The sequence below is a fragment of the Panthera uncia genome (genome assembly GCF_023721935.1).
Source record: "Panthera uncia isolate 11264 chromosome B2 unlocalized genomic scaffold, Puncia_PCG_1.0 HiC_scaffold_24, whole genome shotgun sequence".
Taxonomy (NCBI): Eukaryota; Metazoa; Chordata; class Mammalia; order Carnivora; family Felidae; genus Panthera; species Panthera uncia.
In genome coordinates this window covers 111,293,441-111,315,982 of record NW_026057580.1, presented here as the reverse complement: position 1 = coordinate 111,315,982, position 22,542 = coordinate 111,293,441, and the positions used below count along the sequence as shown (strand labels likewise).

Here is a 22,542-nt window from a genome sequence, read left to right as displayed (position 1 = left end):
AGATCGTGACCTGAGCCAAAGTCGGAAGCTTCACCGACTGAGCCATCCAGGTGCCCCTGGTTTTTCCTTTCTGAACCCAGGAGGGTCTTTAACTCCTCCACCCACTTCGAGAGGGCTTAGCAAGCATCTTGCACTTTGTTGAGTGTGTTTGACTTGGAGACAATTCCACCTCAGTTAAGTCTTGTAGTTGATGAATTTGTGCAGTAGAAAGAACTGGGGCAAAAATAAGTTTATGAAGTGTCTGTAGTTGAGGCGAAGAGGTTTTTGTGCATTAAAGACTAAAATGTGAGCATTTGCAAGGAAGGAAGTCGAACTCTCTCTGGAGTTAGGATAAGTGCCTGAAGTTCCCATGGTCTAAAGGGAGCAGACCAGCATGGACATGAATGTGGCCTCGGGACAGAACAGAATCAGGAGGTGAAGCTGGTAGAAGATCTCAACCTTGAGCAAGATCAGGCCAGAGGGGACAGGATCCAAGCCACAGTGTGGACACATCTGTGTGCTTTGTGACATTTTGGGCATATATGCACATTTCATGTTTTTTTCATCCCTTGACATGTATCCATCCAACATTAGTGCAAGGCTAATACATGCCTTGTCTTCTGGTGAGCTCTCAGGAGATTTGGTTTTTCTTTTACAAGATCACTGTCAATTCTCAACTTCTTTTGCTCTGTATTTGGAGCAGGCACAGAAGCTCCCTCCCTGGAAAGATGATTTGTTCACCTCCCACTGACAGACACTTGAAAAACATCCAAGTTTGATCACGGGGCCAGGAGAAGACTTCAGGAGGGACAATGATGATGATGAAGTAAAGGAAGCCTGTGACACAGGCAACGGTTTTGTAACTTGCCTGAGGACGTGATGCTGTTTGCGGTGACTTACTTAAAAAGGAGCTAGAGAGCGGAGATCGGGTTTGTCCAGCTCACATATTGAAAGCAAAGCCTCAGAATCTTTTGTTCTTGCTTTCTTTCTTGAAATGATTTCTGATGTATAGAGAAGTCGCAAGAATAGTACAAAACTTCCATGGATGAGCCAGATTCCCTGACGTAACACTTCACCTTACGTTCTTTACTGCTTTCCCTTCCCCCATCTCATCTCTGTATCTCTCTGTCTCTGTCTCTCTCTACTCCTCTATCTATACACACACACAAGCCCATGGCCAGCAGCTCATTTTACTGAGGTTGTTTATTGACTGGAGGAGGTGATATGATGTGGGTCGGTGGACATGGAGGGAAAAGCTGATGGAAGTTACAGGAGGGAAGAATGTCCCTCGAAATGTACTGCTTTGCCTCTTTATTTACAAGTCTGTGTCCCTATTGAAGGAAATTACCTGACTTGTTGTTTGCCACGGACTGTAGATTTTTCAGTTCAAGCTTGTTTGTTTTCATTGGAATGGAAATACTGTGGCAGTTTGTGGGAGTGAAGGCTATCGGTTCTTTTGAATAGATCTAAAAGAGAAGAATGTAGGGATTTTGTTTCGGGTTTTACTTTAATAAACTCAATCCTGTGGGGTTTACATCCTTGGGGTTTTTATGAGAATGGAGTTTACAGTTACTCCACTGAGAAGGTTGCTGAGCACGTGAGGAGGTGAGGAGTGGAGATGTTTGCAACGAAGCGTCATGTCTTATGACAGGCCAGTCCTGGATATAAAGACATAAAAATAAAGACAAAGTTGAGACATGACAGTTTCTGAATACATTTTTGTATTGAGTGTAAAGCTTAATTACTTTTAGCCTGACACTTTAAGCCTCAACAAAGAGGACATGGGAAACATGATTATTATGATTTTAAACATGAAAAATCATCTTTCTAAGTGTATTTACTCTTCTGTGTGCTTTGGACATCCTCCCAGTTAATGTCAGCATGATGAATCACTCCTTTAACATTGTTTCTCAGAGTCTCTCTTGGTTTAATGCAATTGGACCTTTCTTTTCTAGAAAAAGAAATTAAGAGTCGTTTGAATCCATATAGGAAAAGAATCACTTTTGATTTTTTTTCAGATGGAAACTATGAAACAATGAGAATGGGCTCAAGAGCCATTTGTAGATGAACTGGTTTTAGGAGGCAAGAAGAACAAGGGAGAGCAGGGGAGAGCAGGGGAGAGCAGGGGAGAGCCAAGGGAAAGTGCTGAGGGACAAGTGGCACAGAGAAGGAGTGGGGCCCAGGGAAAGAGTACAAGTTGGGTGGAAGAAGCTGGAAGTTTCTTCTTCACTAGACTTTTATCCAATATTGGACAACAGTTGCCTCTCACCCCCAGGGGCCACACCCTCATTGTATGCCAGACCAGCACTTTTACCTGATACTGTAGTATCGGGTAAACAACAAAACAAAAAACTAGGCACAGAAGGTACACAGTCACCTGAGAAAGAACCGTGTGAAAGAACAGTGAAAACGAGATAGCAAGGGTGGAAAGATGAATAACATTGCTTGAAACGGCAAAAGAGATTCTGTTGGTGACAGGGGTGGGGTAATTCCTACCAATCATCTCACTGAAAATAACCACCAGACAATTAAATGACATTTAAAACATTTCCCAAAAGCATTAAAGAGCGAATGAGATAATGAGGAGTTAGTGGGTCAAGATTGAGGAGAAGACGAAAATCCGAGGAGTGATGTTGCCACTGCTTTTGACCAAGGGACAGATGAAAATCTGAAATATGGTTAAGAGAGTGAGCAGCACATTTCCAGTCCTGTGAGATGATGGGGCATGAGTTCGGAGCCCCGAGCCCACAGGAAAAAAAACTGCCATTCTTTGGTCTCAGTCTCAGCAGCACTGTTCATCCTAGAGATGAGGGTCAAACAGAAGTAAAACAGCCCTCTCATGCACTATGGCCCAGTTCGGGGTCATCTGGGGGACCAAGAAATCTTAGGTCCTGAAATTGGAATAAAGGATAAGGAAATGATAGCACCTCAAGCCATGGCAGAGGCAAATAAAAATTAAATCTAAAAAGTAACAATTCTGGCTCCAAAATATTTCTACTAATAATTAAAAAAGTACAACGTCAAGCGTATAGTAAAAAAAAACCAACAAAACAAAAAACTAGGCACAGAAGGTACACAGTCACCTGAGAAAGAACCATGTGAAAGAACAGTGAAAACGAGAAATAACACGCACCCCTGTAAGAATATCAGATATGGGAGTGATCAGTGAGAGACTTTATAGCAACTGTATTTACTATTTTTAAGAAGAGAAAGGATAAGTTTGAAAAATTTGGCAGATTATCGGAACCCACAAAAAGTGCAAAGCAGATTTAAATGAAAACAAAATAAACTCTAGAACTTAAAAATCCAGTAACTTAGTTAAAACTCAATATATAGATTTAATGACATATTAGATAGAGTTGAAGAGAAAATTAGTAAACTGTAAGTTTAGAGGAAAATACGCAAAATGAAGCACACAAAGGCAGAAGGTAATAAGAAGACACAATACAAAGAGAGGGTATAATTAGACAGTCCAACACATGTCCAGTTGGAATTTTGGAAGGAGTAGCAGCAAGAGCCTCAAGAATAAAATAACTGCTCAAAATTATAATATTTATCAATAATAATTGATGAAAATAATTGCTGACAATTTTCCCAAGAGACATTAATATATATGTAAAAAATCCCAAGGAATCTTAGTCAGGATAAATATAAAGGATCTATCATGGTGTTGTTGTAGACAAATCCTTAAATCTGCCAGAGAGAAAAAGGTTACTTTTTTTTTTTTTATGTAGGCTTCATAAGGAGCCCAGTGTGGGGCTTGAACTCATGACCCTGAGACCAAGACCTGAGCTGAGATCAAGAGTTGGACGCTTAACTGACTGAGCCCCCCAGGGACCCCAAAAGATTATTTTAAAAGGTACAGTAAATACACTGATAATTGAGTTATCAGGAGAAACGATGGAAGTAAAAAAAGATAGTGGAATATCTTCAATATACTGAAAAACCAAACACAAAGATCAAACTGCCAGTATAGACTGTCAGTAAAAATATCTTTCAAGTATGAAGATGAAATTAAGACATTCTCAGACAAAAACAGAAAGAGATGTTACCAACAGATTGTCAATGAAGGAAACATTAAGGAGAGTTCTTTATTAGGCAAAAAGTAATCCTTGATGGAAGGTTAGAGATGCAAGAGAATAAATAAATAAATAAATAAATATATGAGCAAATCCGAATGACATGGATTTTATAAAACAATAATAATATTTGTGGGATCCATATATATGTGTGTTTGTTATTATCTATCTATCGTCCATCTATCATCTAGTTTTCTATCATCCATCTATCATCTGTCTATCTATCTATCTATCTATCTATCATCTATCATCCATCTATCTATCTATCTATCTATCTATCTATCATCTATCATCTATCTATCTATCTATCTATCTATCATCTATCTATCTATCTATCTATCATCTATTTCTATGTAGGATATGAAAAGCTTTAAGTTTGGAAGGGATTAAAAAGATTCTAAGGGTTCTAAGGTCCTGATACTACCCTAGAGGAGGTAAAAGTACCAATTATCAAAACACTTTGTTAAGTCCAAAACTCATGTTGTCATTTCCAAGGTAACCATTAAAAGCATACTAAAAAGTATAAAGCTTATAAATAAAGAGACTGAGAAAATGGAATGATAAAAAATAGTCAATCCAAAAGAAGGCAAGAAAAGAGAGAAAAAGAGCATGGAGTGAGTGGGACAAATAGCATATTGTAAGATAGTAGATTTAAAGTCAAATATATTGTAATTATATTCAATAAAGGTAGACTAATTACTTCAGTTAAAAGACAAAGATTTTCTGGCTTGATTACAAATTGAAGTCAAATTATATTCTGTTTTCAAGGCACAAATTAAAGCATAAGAATAAACACAGTTTGAAAATAAAAGAGTGGAACCCATTAAACTCTGTAAATAGTGGCCAAAGGAAAGCTGGTAAATCTGTATTAATATCGGACAAACTTGAACTTAAAGCAAGTTAAAAAGAAAAAAAAAAAAGAAAAAAAAGGAAAGAAAAAGAATTACTGGAGATTAAGAGTTACTTCTTACTGATTAGGGATTCAGCCCATCAAGAATATAAAATAACTTAGCATTTATAAGCATCTAATTATATGGCCTTAAATATTTGAAAAAAAAGTGACCAGAAGAACTCGATGGAGGTTTCGGTAAATCCACAGTCATACTGGAATTTTGTAACAGATCTCTCTCAGAACTGATAGATCAAGCAGGCAAAAAATCTATAAGTCTAGGAGAAATTTCAAAAACATGGTTAAAAACCTGACACACCAAGAGAGGTGAGAGAATATACCTAGTTTCAAGTATATATTGAATTACAAAAACTCAGCCCATAGGAGGCCACAAAGCAAGAATCAACAACTTCAAAAGGTGAGAATTACAGAGGGTGTAATGTGACCACAGTTCAAAAGCAAAAAGGTCACTAGAAGATCACCATATGTTTAAAAATTAAGAAAAATATCTAATAATCCACAAGTCAAAAAGAACCCCAACCAAAATAGGTTTTTTAAAAAACATATTTTTCAAACACATGTGGGATGTAGTGAAAGCAATGCTTGAAGAGTAATGTTCACCTTAGAATGTTGTACTAGGAAAAGATACAGCCTGAAAAGCAGTCCAGGAACTGTTTGTCTCCAGAAATTAGAAAGAGAAAAACAAAACAAATGCAAAGAGAGGAGAAGAAAGAAAACAATAAAAACAAGGGCAGAAAATGCTGAAATAAAAGCCAAGCGGAAGAGCCAAAACCAAAATTGTTTTTTGAAAAGATGGGTAAAATTGATAAACCACGGGCAAGGCTGATCAATTCAAAATGGAAAGAAGTCACAAAGGGCCGCTACTGGAGATGATGAGAAAGGTGGCATGGAGGCCAAGGTTTAAAGACTAAGAGGGAAGTGATGAAGGGGAAGGGGCGTGCCAGGCAGTGAGGAGAGGCTGGACCAATGGCAGTAGCTGAGGCCACCGATGCTTTTGGTGGGGAGCACCGGGAAAGAAGGTGGCCTTCCGGAAGGGCAGGATCAGGGGCAGGCCTGGCCAGGAGGGTCTTGACTGGGCAGGGTAAACTGGGAGCTATGGGGAGCCACTGGAGGATTTTAAGGCAGGGGAGAAGTGACACAACAGATTTTCCCTGTAGGGTGATGGTTGGTGGCAACCTGGGGCACGATCAGGAGATAGGGTGGAGTGTGGGGGGGTGGGAGTGCAAGGTGGGCGGGGAGTCCAGGCAGAAAAGATGAAGGCCTGGACCAATGGAGCAGGAGGGGGAGGGGCAGATGCAAGGGGTGGGGTGAGACTTGTGTTAATAGCTTCCAAGCTGAGGACAGAGGAAACACTATTTAAGGGGTTAAGGGGTAATCATGAATCTACAAGTGGGGTGGAGTGGAAGAGAAACAACTTCCAAAAAGAAGGGCATTGCACATCGTGTGCACCCTACTGGCCATCAGGACATCACTGGTAGTGGTAGGAGACTTCAGAGAAGAGTCTGGTTTCTGTGGATCCTGAGTAAGTGGAGCCCGATGCCTGGAGCAGGGGAAGTGTGGCCGGGAGCTTGTCGAGCCATGATGGCAAGGAGAGAGCACAGTGCCTGAAGGCAGTGTGAGCTCACAGAGTTTTTAAAAGATGGGAGACGTGAGCTTTCCTTCTTTCACTCCGTGTAGTCTCCACCTGAAACATTGAAATCAATGACTCACATTCTATGACAAAGATTTTCCAGCTATCAATCCAGGCTTTCCATTTCCTCCCTCTTTTTACATATTAATGGGGAAATGTTTTTGAATCTACCCTCACAATTATTCTTTGTGTGTATGTCTGGTTACTTTATTTACCACATAAGAAGATGGGGAGACCAACGCTTTTAAGAATTTCAAAAGGCAGAGAGATCAATTTAAAGGATCACCAGAGGTGTTTCTGCCAAGGGAGTCTATGAAATGTTTAAGTCAGAAATGGCCAGTTTACATGTCAGACTGGTATTTCTCAATCCCATTTCCTCCCTGTAACATATTGTAATTGAAAGATACCCAAACAGATGTTTTCTGTTATATGGATTCAGTTCCAAAGTTTTCTTCATATGCTGCTCACAGACAAATAATCCCTAAGGACCAAGAGGAGCCAATAATCTTCATTTTTGTTATTGCATATGAAAATATTTCAGGTTGCGTAGTTAGATTAAATTTGTTTTTGAACAACATCATTATTAAAAATGGATCCTCTCACCTTCCTGTGCACATTTTAACAATTAATTCTTTTGCCTTGTGGTGAAAATTCTAATCATTCCTTTTGTGGTCGTCAAATTATTTATTCATTTGCTGTGGCACTGAGATTCTCTTTTCCTCAACCAAATTATATCCCACTGACCCATGGAGTTCCTCACAAGAGATGCTCAGATTGCCCAAGTGTGTGTTCAGGCGCACCTATTAACACAACAAGCCTTGTGTTTTCTTGTTGGACCGATGTTCCAAAAATGAAATATTTAGAATGGAAATAGTGGAAACATTGTTTTGACAAAGAGGGTTAGAAAAACCACTGTCTAACTAGACTCTATCAATATTGCTTTACATCTTAAATTGCTATATCTCAAAGTCATTCTAAGGTCAGAGCTTACCATGAACAATGGCTTGGAAAATAAGAATAGCCTTCTCTGGGGGTCCTGAACACTGACTCAAAGGATGGGAAGGAGACAGCACTGGCCATGGGGGAGGTACTGAGCAGCTCATTTGCAGTATAAACTTCCTGGGGTCTGGACCCCAGAGTGTTATCCAATAACGTCCTTTGTTATCGCCATGGTTTTTCTGCTCATCAGTAAATGAGGGCAGGAGAGATGGAGAGATGGCTGTCAAGGTGCCTTCTAGGGTTAACATTGGTTACATTAACTGTAACTCAGGCGTCTGGTTGAGAAGTTGGAGTTCCTTGCTCCTAAATACAGAGATTTCCTGTACTTTTTGCTGCTGGTGGAAGATAGGGCCAGATTTTCTGACTGAGTGGACAGGGCTCACATAACCACAAACACCATGACTGAATCTGGGAAGGAAAGGTCAGGTGTGGTGCCCAGAGGGCACCTGCAGGGTATTGAAATCCAGACTTCATTATTTGTCCATGCCTGTGTTCATTCCCTCAGCAAATGATTATGGAGTCCCTTCAAAGTGGTGGGCATTGTACTAGGCACTAGGTAGACTATGGTGGACAATATAGATACCACCTCTAGCCACTTAAAGCTTCCAATGCTATTGGGAGGTGTTGAGTAGGCAGATGAGCTATGTCATTGAATGTTGTCATAAATTCCATGAAAGACAGGCATAAAATCCTATGGGACAGAATAGCAAAGGGACCATTGGTAATGGCGGGGGCCATTAGAGGTTAGAAGGGTGAGAGGTCAGTGAAGGCCTCTCTAGACAAATGCATTTGTCAGTTTGACAAGAGGAGAAAGAAGGGACAACAGCCCAGCAGGAGGGTAGCATATGTGAGGCTGAGAGAGGAGAAAGGCCATGATAGGATGTGAGAACCAAAGAAAGTTCATGTGATAGGTGAGGGAGGGAGGCTGGGGAAAGAGACAGCTGGTGGTGGTGGCTGGGGGCCCAAGAAAAAGCTCTTCTTTAAACCAAGGACAGTGGAATCTAGAGGGTGGTCTTAAGCAGGAGAGTGACATAATTCCACTTGTATTTAAAATATATAATTCAGGCAGCTTGGAGAGAGGACCAGGACTTGTTAAGCATAGTGGGATGCAGGAAACAACATGAAACAGGGCAGGGTGGGGGGTGAAACTGCCCCGTCAGAGGGCTAAAGACCACCATCTACAGGGGCCTTGGCTCCCTGTCTCCACTGTATTCCTCCCTCCATAATGCCATTCTGCTCTTGAGAAGAGGGAGCACCTCATGGAATACAATGAAGACTTTGGGCAAATGATTTCTCCAAGAATTGCTTTTCTTCACTCCAATGGTGGGTGAAGGAATGAACGCACTGAGCAAATGCAAACAGAAAATGTAAATTGGCGCCTTCTCATGCTTCCAAATACCAAATTGCGTTGACTTCCTCATTTGTGCTCCAGCTACGTGTGAGGTGAGTCTGGAACATAGCAGGGGCTGTAGGCCAAGGATGGTCCCACATGCAGAGAGGGACATGCTGGTCATCAGGGACCACGGGGCACATGTACTTGAATGCAAACAAGACCCTGACCTCAGAGATTTGTGTCTGGTGCTCTCACACACGCCTGATAGTCTCCAGGACTGAGTGATGGGGATTTGGACATCAAAGCCTCTTGGTGAGTAGAAAGAAAGAGTATCTTTCCTGTCAACAGCATTCAACATTCCAATAGCAAGGTGCGGAATGCTGTGGCGTCAGGTTTCCCTGGATCATGTGTGTCTCAGAAGGGCCACGCACTGGCCAACCTGGGAGTCCATTTACCCTGCTTGTTTAAAAAGAAATGGGAAAACCATTTGATGAAGACCCAATTTTCCTTAGCAAAAGAAGAGAAGGAAAAAGCTGATCCAATATCCTTGATGTGGGGAGGAAAGATAGATTGCTCAAGCCTGTGATAGAGTGAGCCCTTTGTGAAGTGGAAATGAATCAGATCTTACTGGTCTAACAGGACGGGAAACACCTAGATATTCTTTGGCACCATTTAAAAAGCACGTCAACATGAAAATCCCCAGGTAGCAATATAGCTAGAATATTCTGTGATGTGCACAGTCAATGTACATGTGGGATCAGCAAGGTGAAGAGTCTTCTTTCAGTTTTGTGTCCCAGAGCTGAAGCAAGTTATCGAAACATTGAATACTGAGATCAGCTTAAAGGAATTCTTATCCTGTTTTTGTGCAAGCCCATGGAGAAACCCTTCCTTTCAGTCCTCCTGTGAGTGAAGATGTGGTTTAGAGGATGCCAGGAGCAAAAGAACTATCTGAAAGAACTTCCCACCCTGAAGGCTCCTGAGATTTGAGCTCCATTGCAGTAGGGGTGACTTTATTTGTTGAGGATTGGAGCTCATCTTGGGGAGCCCATTTCTTCATTGGCTACCACCTCCTTTTCTGAACTGCTTCCCCTCTGAACACCATGAGTGTTTTCCACAGGTTCCCTCCCCTTCTCCCCCCCCCCCCCCATCGTAAGTCCCTGGACCAGCACCAAAGCCATTACCCTGGTGGAACACTTTCAATGGGGCACCCTTTCCTCTACTGCAGCAGAAACTCACCAGCATTGCACCCCTTTCTGCAGTGCTCACTCCATGCGAGTTGCCACTGGCTCAACAGAACTCTAAGCCAGGCTGCTGGGCACTGGAGCCAACAAGCATCTCATTGAGGTCAGCGAAGAACAAAACTCTACTTGTTTTCAGAGCTGTCTTGATTTTAAAATTTGCCCTTAAAAAGCAACCAGACAGAATTCATTCTTTTCAAAGCAGGCTCCTGTTCTGGAGGAGACATGCCAAATGGTCTTTGAGCAGACATGGGAACAGTGGAATGCAAAGCTGAGGCTGTTGTGTAGACCTATTATACCACTTTGGGTGAGTTGATGGGTTTGGCAGCAGGATCCTGGCCCAGTCCTTCCCAAGGACGGAGTCAAGGCTAGGATGAGGCTCTTCCTCTGTCTGTTTCTAGGCCACATCCTACCTTCAGCGTCCTGTGGTTCCTTGTCCATGTTCCATGAAAGTGGTACATGCTCTGGGCCAACACCAGAATAAAGGAGGTATTTAAACAGGAAGTATTTGCTCATTCTCTTTTCCCCATATCTAAATCATATTTTTCTTTTGAGCCTCAGTGAACACTGCACCTCCTCCATGAGCTTTCCATGAACTCTGCTTCCTCTCCTCTGTCTTCTTCAAGCCAGGGACTTTTTCATTCAGGAACTGTTCTCCATTGCTGGCTGTGCTAGATTGTTCCAGGCCAACTTGGTCAAGCTGGGAGCTACAGTTCCTTGAATTTCCTTTCCTGGGTTAGATTTGGCCAAAGGAGATTTGCATGAGATGTGGAAGGCAGGCGTGAAGCAATGGCCATTATTCTTAGAAGTTCACTGTGGTCCTTTCTGGCTTTCTATGTGAAGATCCACCATCATTCCTTAGGGCTCTGTGACAGAAACATGGCCGGCAAAGTGATAATTGAGTCCATTTGCTTTTTCTCTTTCTACTCAGCTGACCATCTTTCAGAGGCAGCCTTTTTTTCAGATGAGAGACCAGGAAGGGAGACTGGGGAAACTAATATCTGATAGTGCCCAAGACTCTTGTTTCATGGATGGGTAGTCAGAATTGTTGACTACAGGGACACCTAGGTGGCTCAGGTCATGATCTCATGGTTTGCGGGTTTGAGCCCCACATTGAGTTCACTGCTGTCAGGGCAGGGACTGCTTCAGATCCTCTGTTCACTGTTCTCTCTGCTCCTTCCCTGCTTGTGCTCTCTCTCAAAAATAAATTAAACATTTATAAAAAAAAAAAAGAGGAAGAAGAAATGTTGACTACATATGAAGAACAGTAAGTAAGCTCCTGGAATTTCTACTAGTCCTTGTGTTCATGGAATGTGCAAGTCTTTCTAAGACTTGCAAGACCAGACCTGGGGGTCTGATAGCCCAGCGAATAAGGTATGTGCAGTATTCACTCTTTGCCTCCCTCCCTTATTCTTTTCTTTCTGTTGTAAGCATGTTTTGAAGCCTTACGATCTTCAAAGTTACATGCCATGTACAAAAAATAGAGCAACCTGACGGTAATGTCAAAGATCCTGTGAAAGAGTTGTTTTTAAAGTACTGTAGGGACATAGAGGAGGGATGTAGGGTTGAAAACCTTCCCTAGCAGAAGGCACGCAGAGTGGCCACGACCCGCTCTGGAAAGCTACAACTGTAGCATGCCCCACTACACAACTCCTGGTGAAAACCCTTCTCTGTGCCCCCCACTGACCGAAAGTGACTAACCTTGACTATTTCACTACTTACTTGGGTGCTTTTGAAAGCTCACCCCAAGTCAGCTGCATTCTCACCCTAACACAGTCCAGTGCCATAAAATTCCTCTGTGACTTCACTTCTCAAGACATGGCTGAGACCCTATTCTTAGCACCCTCTCCCTTACTTGGCAAGAATAGGCATGAACCCTGTTTGTTTGAACAGGTTTTCGTGGTTACCTTTGTGAGGACTACCACAATTTATTCTTTACAACAGCGTATTTTTCATTTTTAAAATATCTAAAACGTCTGCCTGGTCATTATTAATCATCTTCTGCTGCTCTTTCATTTTTGTGATTCTGTATTTTATTCCTTCAGACACTTGATATGGAATTTATCTATGTGTGATGATTTTAGTATCTAAAGTCCTTGGGTGTGAGCCTGAATATGCTGGTTTTGTTTCTGTTAACTCACATTCATGAGGACTTTTCCTTTGTGAATTTGATCTTTTGTTATGAGCCTGGATTTGTTTGATTTTCATGTCGGAGACTCCTGAGAGCCCACATTGGGGATGTTCCTCTAGTGACTTGCATTTGCTTCTTCTAGGATCCAGGGCAGTGTTGCGTCTTCAGGTTTTCAGACTTGCAGGGATTCCCAAGTTCATCTTTTCCCTAAGCAACAGGTGCACCGTTCAGGTTTTTAGTGTAGAGTTATGTTACCATTGGCTCTCATGTCGACCATTCCTAATATATTTGTTTGAAGCTCATGGCCCTCTGCTCTGCTTTCAGCTCAAAGACTGAAAAAAAATCTGTCCTTGGAGATTTCCCTTGCTTTCCAGAGCCCAGCCATTAAAAAAAAAAAAAAAAAAAAAAAAAAAAAAAAGCATAAATCCCATTTATCTGGGATCCAGCTCTGTAGAGGGAGGGGTCTGAGCACTGTTGGTAGAGCCCCATCTCTCCAGGACTGTTTCCCTGGATAACCCAGCTTGATTGAGCCCACAGAGGGAGTTTACCTCCTTTGCTATATTTTTAGCATCAGCACTGCTCTATAATTATACACTGATGATGCACAAATGGGTACTGTAGATTAAGAAAAGACACTTTCAAAGCCTATTTTATTAAGCATTCTTGAAACTGTCTGTAAATGTCACAGAGTAAGACTTGAAGAGTTTTCAAACAGCTGAACACAGAAATAGTATGTATTGCCTGGTTCATTCTGTGCCTGCTTCCTTCTAGGGCAGTTTTTAGACTGTCTGGAGGCCAATATTCTTTTTAACCTCTAAAGTATTTTGTGTTGGAACTGATTATAGAAAGTCAACATTGAGAATTAGATTTCCAACTCACTAGTCTAGCAAGAGAAGTCCCATGTAAGCATAAAAGCAGTGAGTGAGATGTGACCAGTCTACTTATTAAGACATTGCAAGAAAAGTAGTTAATTTCTTTCTAAACCTTTTGTTTGCCTCTCTGAAGTGTTAAGAACAAGGAAGGCAAACCAGATTATTAAGTTGCCATGCCTGGTGTTAATAAAACCCAATGAAAAAGCAAAAGCCAAGCCAAGCCAAGGTAACATGTGGAAGGGATGTGATTTTTAGCACAACCATAGCATTTTTTGTTGTTGTTGTTGTTAAGGGTCTTCCAAGTTCCTCTACACAATGATTGTTCTCAGCTTGAAACTTTAATAAACACAAGTCTCAGTTACACAAGCATTTGCCTGGAACAAGAAGTATTAGAAGTCCCGTCCTTAGATCGGAAGGCTCTAAGGATAATTAGATAATGGTCTCAGTATGCTCATTGCATAATTATCTGATGTACATTAGCCTTCCAAAATAAGAATTATTTTGCTGTTTTATCCAACAAAAAAATTGGACTCGCTCTTTAGTATGTCATGCGTCACAGTGCTGGTACATGCTCACTTGGCTGTCTCCCTCTTCCATGGCACTCTGACCCACTCCCAGAGGGGCCAGGGAGCCTATATCCTTAAACCTCCTTGGATCCCCAGGGTAGAGCCAAGTGGAGCTCAGCAGCCACTGCCCGTGTGTTCATGTCCATTGAAGGCTCCTGTGTGCTATCCATTAGTGTTAAATGAATATCCTGTCTGGTGACAAATGACTCCCAAAGCTCACGGTCTCGTTCTGTCCACTAACTTCCTGCTGTGGCCTCTGATGGAGTTTCCAGGGTGAATAGTGAAAGGGCTGTGTCTCATTACTACTTCTAAAAGATACCTCAGATGTTAAGGCTTTAATAACTGAGGAATATGTGCCCTTAAATATATTTCTATACAATAAAGTAAGTCTTCTACATCACAAGGGTAGATATGTATTTATAGACATCTATAATTACACTCAAGATATGTTCATTTTGTAAAAAAATGTGTAAGCACTTTTGTGTTTTTCTGACTAGCCTGCATGCCCATCAAAAACAAACAAACAAAAAATGATTCCTTACTCCTAGCGGACACTGTTTCTGTGAGAATATCTCTGTTGTCATGTAGGACGGGAAATACCAGCCCTACCTTCTTCATGTCCTCTCATGGTTGAGAACTGGCAGATTAGTTTTACATAGTTTTTGAGCCATTTGAGGTAAAGGTCAGCTCCAAATCATTAGGTTCTGACCTATAAGCAGGGGAGGGTTAGGGTAAAGAGGGTCCTTAGAATTAATCTTTCTGGTATCGGATGTGGCTGTCATGAGCTACACATACCTGTATATCTACCCACCCAACCATAGCATTTCCCAAGTGCCTATGATGTTGCCCAAGTCTGTAAGACTGGGTTTCTTTTTCAACTTCTTATTCAGTCCTTAGAATTATAGGACCCAGCATTTTGTCATATCTCCCAAATCAGATTCCGTTCCATAAACCATTTGTGAATGATGTAAATTATTTTATCACACAAAAAAGTTTCAGGTGTTATGTTGAAAGTATTGCCCAAACTGGAAGTCCAAGTGTGCAGATTTTACGAAAATATTTTATTTATTTATTTATTTATTTATTTATTTATTTATTTTAACGTGTATTTATTTTTGAGAGAAAGAGACAGAGCATGAGTTGGGGAGGCACAGAGAGAGAGGGAGACACAGAATCTGAAGCAGGCTCCAGACTCTGAGCTGTCAGCACAGAGTCTGATGTGGGGCTTGAACTCACGAGTGGTGAGATCATGACCTGAACCAAAGTCGGACGCTTCACCGACTGAGCCACCCAGGTGCCCCTTTATGAAAATGTTTTAAGAAGATCAAAGAGAGCTTTAGTGTGTGTAATGCCACCAAGCCACCAAAGTTCCAAATTGGGTATTTGCTTCCCACCTCTTTCTCCAGCTTTTCTCTGGCTTCCCATGGCCTCACCTTCCTCTCAGTTCTGTCCACACCTGTCTGTGCAACCTTGCTGGGCTTGGCCTTTGCTACCTCCTGGATTCCTCTTGTTGTCTCCACATTTTTCCCTTTTATGACTCAGAGTAACTCGGGTTTCTTGACTTCTTCGATCTTGAATCTTTGCACCTACCACTCTGCCTGTAAAAAGATCCTTCTGGGATCTGCCCTTCTTAGCAGGTGATGGGGTCATCGGCAACAGACATTATTCATGTATGGAATGTGCCTAACACAAGTGCAGGCACCCAGGCAGTGCCTAGTCAATGGTGGCCATCATTGTTATGATGATGGTCATGTGGCTTCCCTGGCTGGACCCTTGCATTCCAGCCTTCCTTACCGGCATCTGTGGTGGCCGTGAGAATGTTCCTGGCAGACGTACTACTACAGAGAGCATCAGGGTCGAGAGCCTCGCTACTGCATTTGGGCTCCAATGCTGTGGTTATGCCAAGGCCTTACTTCTCTTAGGTTGTCCCAGTGACTGCAGTAGGGATGCTAAGGCAGATTTTTTTCTGGGAGGTGTGGACTCCTTTATCACCTGCCCTTGACTCAAAGACTCCCTGATGACTTTGCAAAGTGTCCTTGGACACCTGCACTGAAACTTCCTTGCTTCCCTCCTTCACTTGGGATCAAGTGTAGCTGTGGTGTGGTGGCTCTCAGCCTTCCCTGCTCCTTTCTTGCTCCTTTTCACACAGTCCTTTAGTAAAATTTTTGCAAGTTTAATCCCACCTTAGTATATGCTTTTCAGAGAACCTAGACTAACATGGCACCTAATGCTGGGCTGGCTCTTTTCACTTTTTATCCCTGTATCACTATGTGCCAGTTGAACATCTACTCTGGACCAAATACCCTTCTTAGGTCCATGATGCCTCCTTGCACATGAGTGACCCTGAGCATCTTTTTCTGCAAGGTGCATGAATGCAGCCTGGATCAAACCTGTATCCACTCCTGTCTCTATTTTTCCTCTTCCCCTCCTTTCTCTCATTCTCTCCTATTTTCCCTCTTCCTTTGTTTCTCTATTGCCCTTTCTCCCTCTCATTTTGTTTCAGATATAGTTTTTTAAAAATGTTTATTTATTTATTTTTGAGAGAGAAAGAGAGGGAGGGAGAGAGAGAGAGCTCACAAGTAGGGAAGGGGCAGAGAGAGAGAGAGAGGGAGACAAAGAATCCAAAGCAGGCTCCAGGCTCCAAGCTGTCAGCACAGGGCCTGATGAGGGGCTTGAACTCATGAACTGTGAAATCATGACCTGAGATAAAGTCAGACACTCAACCAATTCAGCCACCCAGGCACCCCCAGATATAATTTAAGTTACATAATATCCAGTAATATAACATTAAAAATAGATTGTAACAGACTTCCAGTTAAACAAAGAAGTTTGAACATTTTGCTTATCTTTTCTGCCTTCTGAAATCCCACCAAAATGGTAGTAAAGGAATAACATGTTGTAAATACACAAGAATTGAAAGAAAAGGAGGGGAGATTGTGTCTAGAAGTTAGCACTTTGGAAACTGGAAAGAAGAATGGAGACAAATAAATGTTTTGAATCCCAGAGATGGCTACTACTTAAGTCTCTGGATGGAAAGTGAAAAAAAGCAAGATTTCTCTTGTCACAGAATCCTGGAAAAACCCAGGAATTAGAGCATTAGGTTGGGATGCAGTTGGGGCTGAAAACAGGAGTAGTGATGGAAAGCTAAAGGAGAATTAGGGCTTCAGATGGTTTCGTTCACCCCGTATCACAAGGCAATCATGGGTTTGCACATGATTCCAGGAAAAGGTGGGAGGTTTACTTTATGGGGATATTGAGCTAGATAGCCTCTAGATTTGGGGACACTGAGGATAGCTGAGGGATGAGGGTATGAAATTATATATTTTTTCAAAAAGGATGAAATAAAAATGAACATACTGAGTTTATAGAACTCCCAATCCCCTTCAGTCCCCAGAACTGACAGTCAGGCTTACACACTTACACAGTAGCTTTGAGGACTCTCTGTAAGGACACTGGTCCAATATGAAATATAGTTGACCTTTGAACAACATGGTTTGAGCTACATGTTTTGTTTTTGTTTTTGCTTTCAAAAAATATAGTGGAGTACTGTAAATATATTTTCTCTTCCTTATGATTTTTAAAATAACGTTTTCTTTTCTCCAGCTTACCTTATTATAAGAATGTAGTATGTAATACATTTAACATACAATATTGTATTAGCTGACTCTTTATGTTATTCGTAAGGCTTCCCTTCAACAGTAGATTGTTAGTTCAGTTTTGAGGAGTCAAATTTATATGTGGATTTCTGACTGGGTGAGGAGTCAGTGCCCATAACCCCCATGTTGTTCAAGGGTCAACTGTATTTTAAATACTGGCATTTAGGGATCCAGTGAAACAGCCAATCTTCCATAATGAATGTCTTTTAGAGTCTCATCTGTAACTATAAACAGTGAAGAATAACCAAGAATTTATATAAAACCTTTAACTGAGCAACACAGATTGAAACGTAAAGGACAGACGATGTGCTACTGAACAAAACAAAACAAATGTAACAAATGACTTCAGAACATGGAGCAAGAATAAAATTCTATAGAAAAGAATCAGACACAATATGAAAAGGGATTTAGACACTTAAACATATGGTAGCATAAAACAAAAAATCAGATGATAAAGCTGACAAATATCCAAAAAATAAAACAGAAAGACAAGGAAAGGAAAAGTGAGCAGTGAAAAAGAGAAAAAAAAAAAAAAGAGGATTGGGTCAGAAGATCCAAATGATGGACATTTCAGAAAGAGTGAACAGATTAAATGGAAGGAAGAAATAAATTAAATAAATAAAAAATATCAAGAAAAGATGTCCAGAGCTGAAGAACACAACTGTCCAGATTAAAGGTATATGAGTGCCCAACATAATGAAAGAAATAAGGCTCACACCTAGACACAGTTTTGTTAAGTCTCAGAACTGCAGGAAAGCAGATAATCTTTTAGAGAGAGAGAGAGAGAGAGAGAGAAAACTCAGTGGGAAATTGCCTTTGAAAGTTAGGAGAAAACAGAACTTGTACCACTCTTTAAAGAGACAATGAAAGAAGCAAAACAAAAGCAGAACAAGAGCAGAACAAGCTTGTGTTCACCATGGTAACCCAACAATGTGGGTCTGGGGACCCAACAGTGTGGCTGCCTTTCCACTCTTCCCCTCTGGATACATGGTGAGGGGATTAGCTGGGACCTCAGCTCCCTGTTTCCCTTCAGCCCACGTCGTGGGGACAGTGTCACAGTATTGGGAATAATGCCACAGTTGGGCTCTTGGATGATTCCAGACTTGCTACCCTAAGTACGCAGAGGTATAAAGTTTCCCACATTGACTACTCTGAGTCATTTGAATGTTTGCGCTCTGTTTCTTTTTTTGTTTAATTACTTTATAGTCACACCAGATAGTAAATCAGCAGCAGAGCTGGATTCAGAACTGAACTCTCTTGACAGGAAGCTGGGTACTTCTGGGCGGAAGCATGAAGAGACTCTGAGATAGTCTCCATACGTCTCTGGCTCTACATCAGCAGTGGGAGATGGTGGCTGTGTGCAGCACAGGGATCCCCACCCTGGTCTGTGTTAGACACGGATCACGAATAAGAAGTGAACCTTAGTTTAAGCTGTTTTTTAAGGTTTTGGTGTCTTTTGTCACTGCAGTATAACATCTAGCCTATCCTGACTGACTCAGGTTACTCCCCATCCCTCACAGTGCAGGAACTAAAATGTATATACTTTGAAATTGATTGCTGGGAGGTCAAAGAACTAACTTACTTCTGCTTGAAGATTGAATTCTTTCTGTCAGGCATTCACATTTTCTCTGGAGGTCCTGGAGCTACTGATGGATAGTGAGATTATATGCCATGGAATGATAGCATTCTGTATAAACTTTCCTTTATTCTAAAAAAAGACCCAGAAGGAATCATTGTTCCAAGAGACTCCCTCTTACATTTGTAATCATGAATGTCAGGGGTCTTAGTTAAAGGAAACATAGGTTCAAGGAAAGTTTGTGAGATCACAACTTATAAATTTCCCCCAAAGCTTATCATCAGTCTAGATCATAGGGGAGGGATCCACAAATATTTGTATAGGTGGTTAGAAAACACAGGCTATAGTCTAGTGAGTGGTGGTGCTTCTCTGGATTTGGACACATTTTTGGCTCCTGTTGTCCTGGCGCTCCTCCAGGACTTTCCTCTCAGTTTCAGCCTTCCCTGGAGACCAGATGCTTCAGCTCCAGCTGAGGGCCTCCGGGGAACAGATCCTGGTGCTTCCTGTAGAGTTGCAGCTGCCCTTTAATTTGGGGGAGAGTAGGACTTGCTGGTGAGTTGGTAGCTGAAGTGCTTAATTTCCTTTCTGGAAAGGCTGGATCAAGTCTCTTCTTTGGGTTAAGTTATAGCTCCCCTGAGTCTCCATTAATGCCCTTGGCTTTCTGACATGTTTTGTGGTCGCGTCCTGTCCTAGGAGCAACTGGGCTAGTATTGAAGCTGTTATACCCATTATTGCCATAAAAGCACGGTAGCCAACAAAGGTGTCACAGGAAAATGTTACTATGACAAGCACTCCAAATGCTGGGAAGCTCTGTATTCTGTCATCACTTCCTGCAGCTCAGTCACCTGGAATGCCATTTGCATCTGCTCATTCCCATTGTGACAGCCATGGACTAGATCTCTGTCTCATCAAGTTTGGAGTATTTGTACAAGCTGCTCAGCCAGCCTTCCTGCTGTCACTAGGCTTTTCTGCTTTTTTCTCTAGGGGCTCTTATGGATTGTGCTAGACAGAACTTCTTTATTCTAGATAGAATACTGAAAATGTTGACTACCTAAATTAGGAAGATGAGATGTCCAAAGCCAAAGGACAGGGAAATGGCTTGGTCTCAGGATTAACTAGAACCCAGAGACTTAGAAACCACCAAGAATCTCTCTCTTTCCTTCCTGTCCATCATGCAACATTCTCCTCTGCTCAGCAAGCCAGAGCACTGGCACCCACATGGTAGGAACCACAGTCATCCAGTGACCGAGCTCCACATCTAACAGCTGCAACACCAGGGGAGAGGTGGGTTATGGAAAACATTATTGCTATGGAAATATGTGGATGAAAGTGGGGTGGTGGGAAATAGTTCCCAGAAGAAAGAAGGCACTTGTCTGACAAACAATAGGTGCCTGTTACTAAAGCAGCGAGAAGAGTCTTCCTTCAGTGCTTCCATTCCTGCCACACAAGTCACCAGCCTTCATGCAGCCTGCTTGTTTCTGTCTCCAAATTTCATAGATAGCATTTGTCCACCATCTTGAAATATCCCTGATCTTTGGAAAGCAGTCCTAACTTCTTTTTTCCTACAAAACTCACCTTCTGCAAAAATATTTTCAAGTAACCCTACCATATCCAGACAGCCTTCCAGCTTTTGCTTGTTGTAGAGTTTGTTGAGTAAATTAATAAGTGTACACAAATACAAATGTCATCTCTGGTCTCACACCTCCTGGAAATCTTGGAACAAATGACTGGAGCCCCAATTCTCCTGGTTCTGAAGCTTGTTATGAATCCCTGAGGGGGTTCAGGTGCCTCTCACTAAATCTCTGCACTACACAGAGTTGATCCTGGCATAAAAACTAACACCTTTGGGGCTCCTGGGTGGGCTCTACTGGTTAAGCATTCAACTCTTAGTTTTGGCTCAGGTCATGACCTCACAGGTTTGTGAGTTTGAGCCCTGTGTCCATGCTGGCAGAGTGGAGCTTGCTTGGGATTCTCTCTCTCCCTCTCTCTTCCCCTTTCCCTCTCTCTCTTTCTCTGTTTCTCAATATAAATAAATAAATAAATTAATTAATTAAAAAAACCTACCACCTTTGTGTTGTAACAAAGCAAGGCAAACAAAACCAATGCATAACCACTCGCACAAAGTATATGTGGGCCTAGCAGACTTTACCAGTGCTGTCGTTATGGAGACTGAATGGGGAGGGGCTGCCTCTCAGCAAAACACATAATTCAAAAGCCAAAAAAAAAAAGCTTGACTCTTGATCCACTTCTGCTGCTCTGCCGTTGACCCTGGCCCTTCAAGGCCCTGCCTCCTCCTGTTAACACTTTTCTTTTCTTTCTCTTTTTATTTTATAGTGATTTTCTATTTGAGTGTAGTTGACACACAATGTTATATTAGTTTCAGGTGTACAACACAGTGATTCAACTTCTCCATATGTTATGCTGTGTTCACAACAACTGTAGCGACCATCTGCCACCATATGCTACTATTACATCATTGACTGTATTTCCCATGCTGTGCCTTTTCTCCCATGACTTATTCAATAACTGCAACCCTGGGTCTCCCACTCCCCTTCACCCATTTTGCCCATCTTCCCCCCCTTCCCCTCTCTGGCAACCCTCAGTTTGTTCTCTATATTTATAGGTCTGATTCTGTTTGTTGTTTGTTTATTCATTTGTTTTGTCTTTCAGATTCCACGTATGAGTGAAATCATGTGGCATTTGTCTCTCTCTGTCTGACTTATTTCACTTAGCTTGATACCATTCGGCTCCATCCCAGTTGTTGCAAATGGCAAGATTTCATCCTTTTTATGGCTGTGTAATATTCCTGTGCGTGTGTGTGTGTGTGTGTGTGTGTGTGTGTGTGAGTGTGTGTGTGTGAGAGAGAGAGAGAGAGAGAGAGAGAGACAGAGACACCACATCTTCCTTATCCTTTCATCTATCAATGGACACTTGGGCTGCTTCCGTATCTTGGCTGCTGTAAATAACACTACAAAACACATAGGGGTAAATGTATCTTTTTGAGTTCATGTTTTTTGTTTTCTTTGGGTAAATACCTAGTGGTGTAATTACTGGATTAGATGGTAGTTCTATTTTTAATTTTTGAGGGACCTCCATTCTGTTTTCCACAGTGGCTGTGCCAGTTTGCATTTCCACCAGCAGTACGAGAGGCTTCCCCTTTCTCCACATCCTCACCAACACTTGTTTCTTGTGTTGTTGACGTTAGCCATTCTGACAGGTGTGAAGCAGTGTTTCACTGTGGTTTTGGTTTGTATTTCCCTGATGATGAGCGATGTTGACCATCTTTTCACATGCTCTCGACAGTTTCCTATTTCTCATCCCCCCCACCAACCAACACTGATAGATTATCTCCTCTTTCAGTTCATCTTGCTGCTCTCAGTATAGAACAAAAATTGAGGCAAAAAGCTGGAAACAAGTACGTCAAAGGTGCTTCACTGCCCATGTGTCCAGCCCAGGTGACTGCTTTCTGCTCAGGTCCTGACTCCTGGGCTAATGTACTGTGACTGGGGAGCAGAGCTGCTCTGGATGAAGAAGGTGGGCTGGAGTCATGCTCCCAGAGCAGGGTTGCATCCT

At 41.9% G+C, this 22,542-nt stretch overlaps 1 long non-coding RNA gene across 1 annotated transcript; it reads right to left on the bottom strand.

Annotated features, from left to right (window-relative positions):
- Positions 1 to 1,461: 1,461 nt before the first annotated feature.
- Positions 1,462 to 7,772, bottom strand: LOC125939020 (uncharacterized). The gene is made up of 2 exons (XR_007462904.1): positions 7,590 to 7,772; positions 1,462 to 1,637 (listed from the first exon to the last, which is right to left on the bottom strand). It is a non-coding gene; the product is annotated as an uncharacterized LOC125939020 (long non-coding RNA).
- Between the last annotated feature and the right edge of the window lie 14,770 nt (positions 7,773 to 22,542).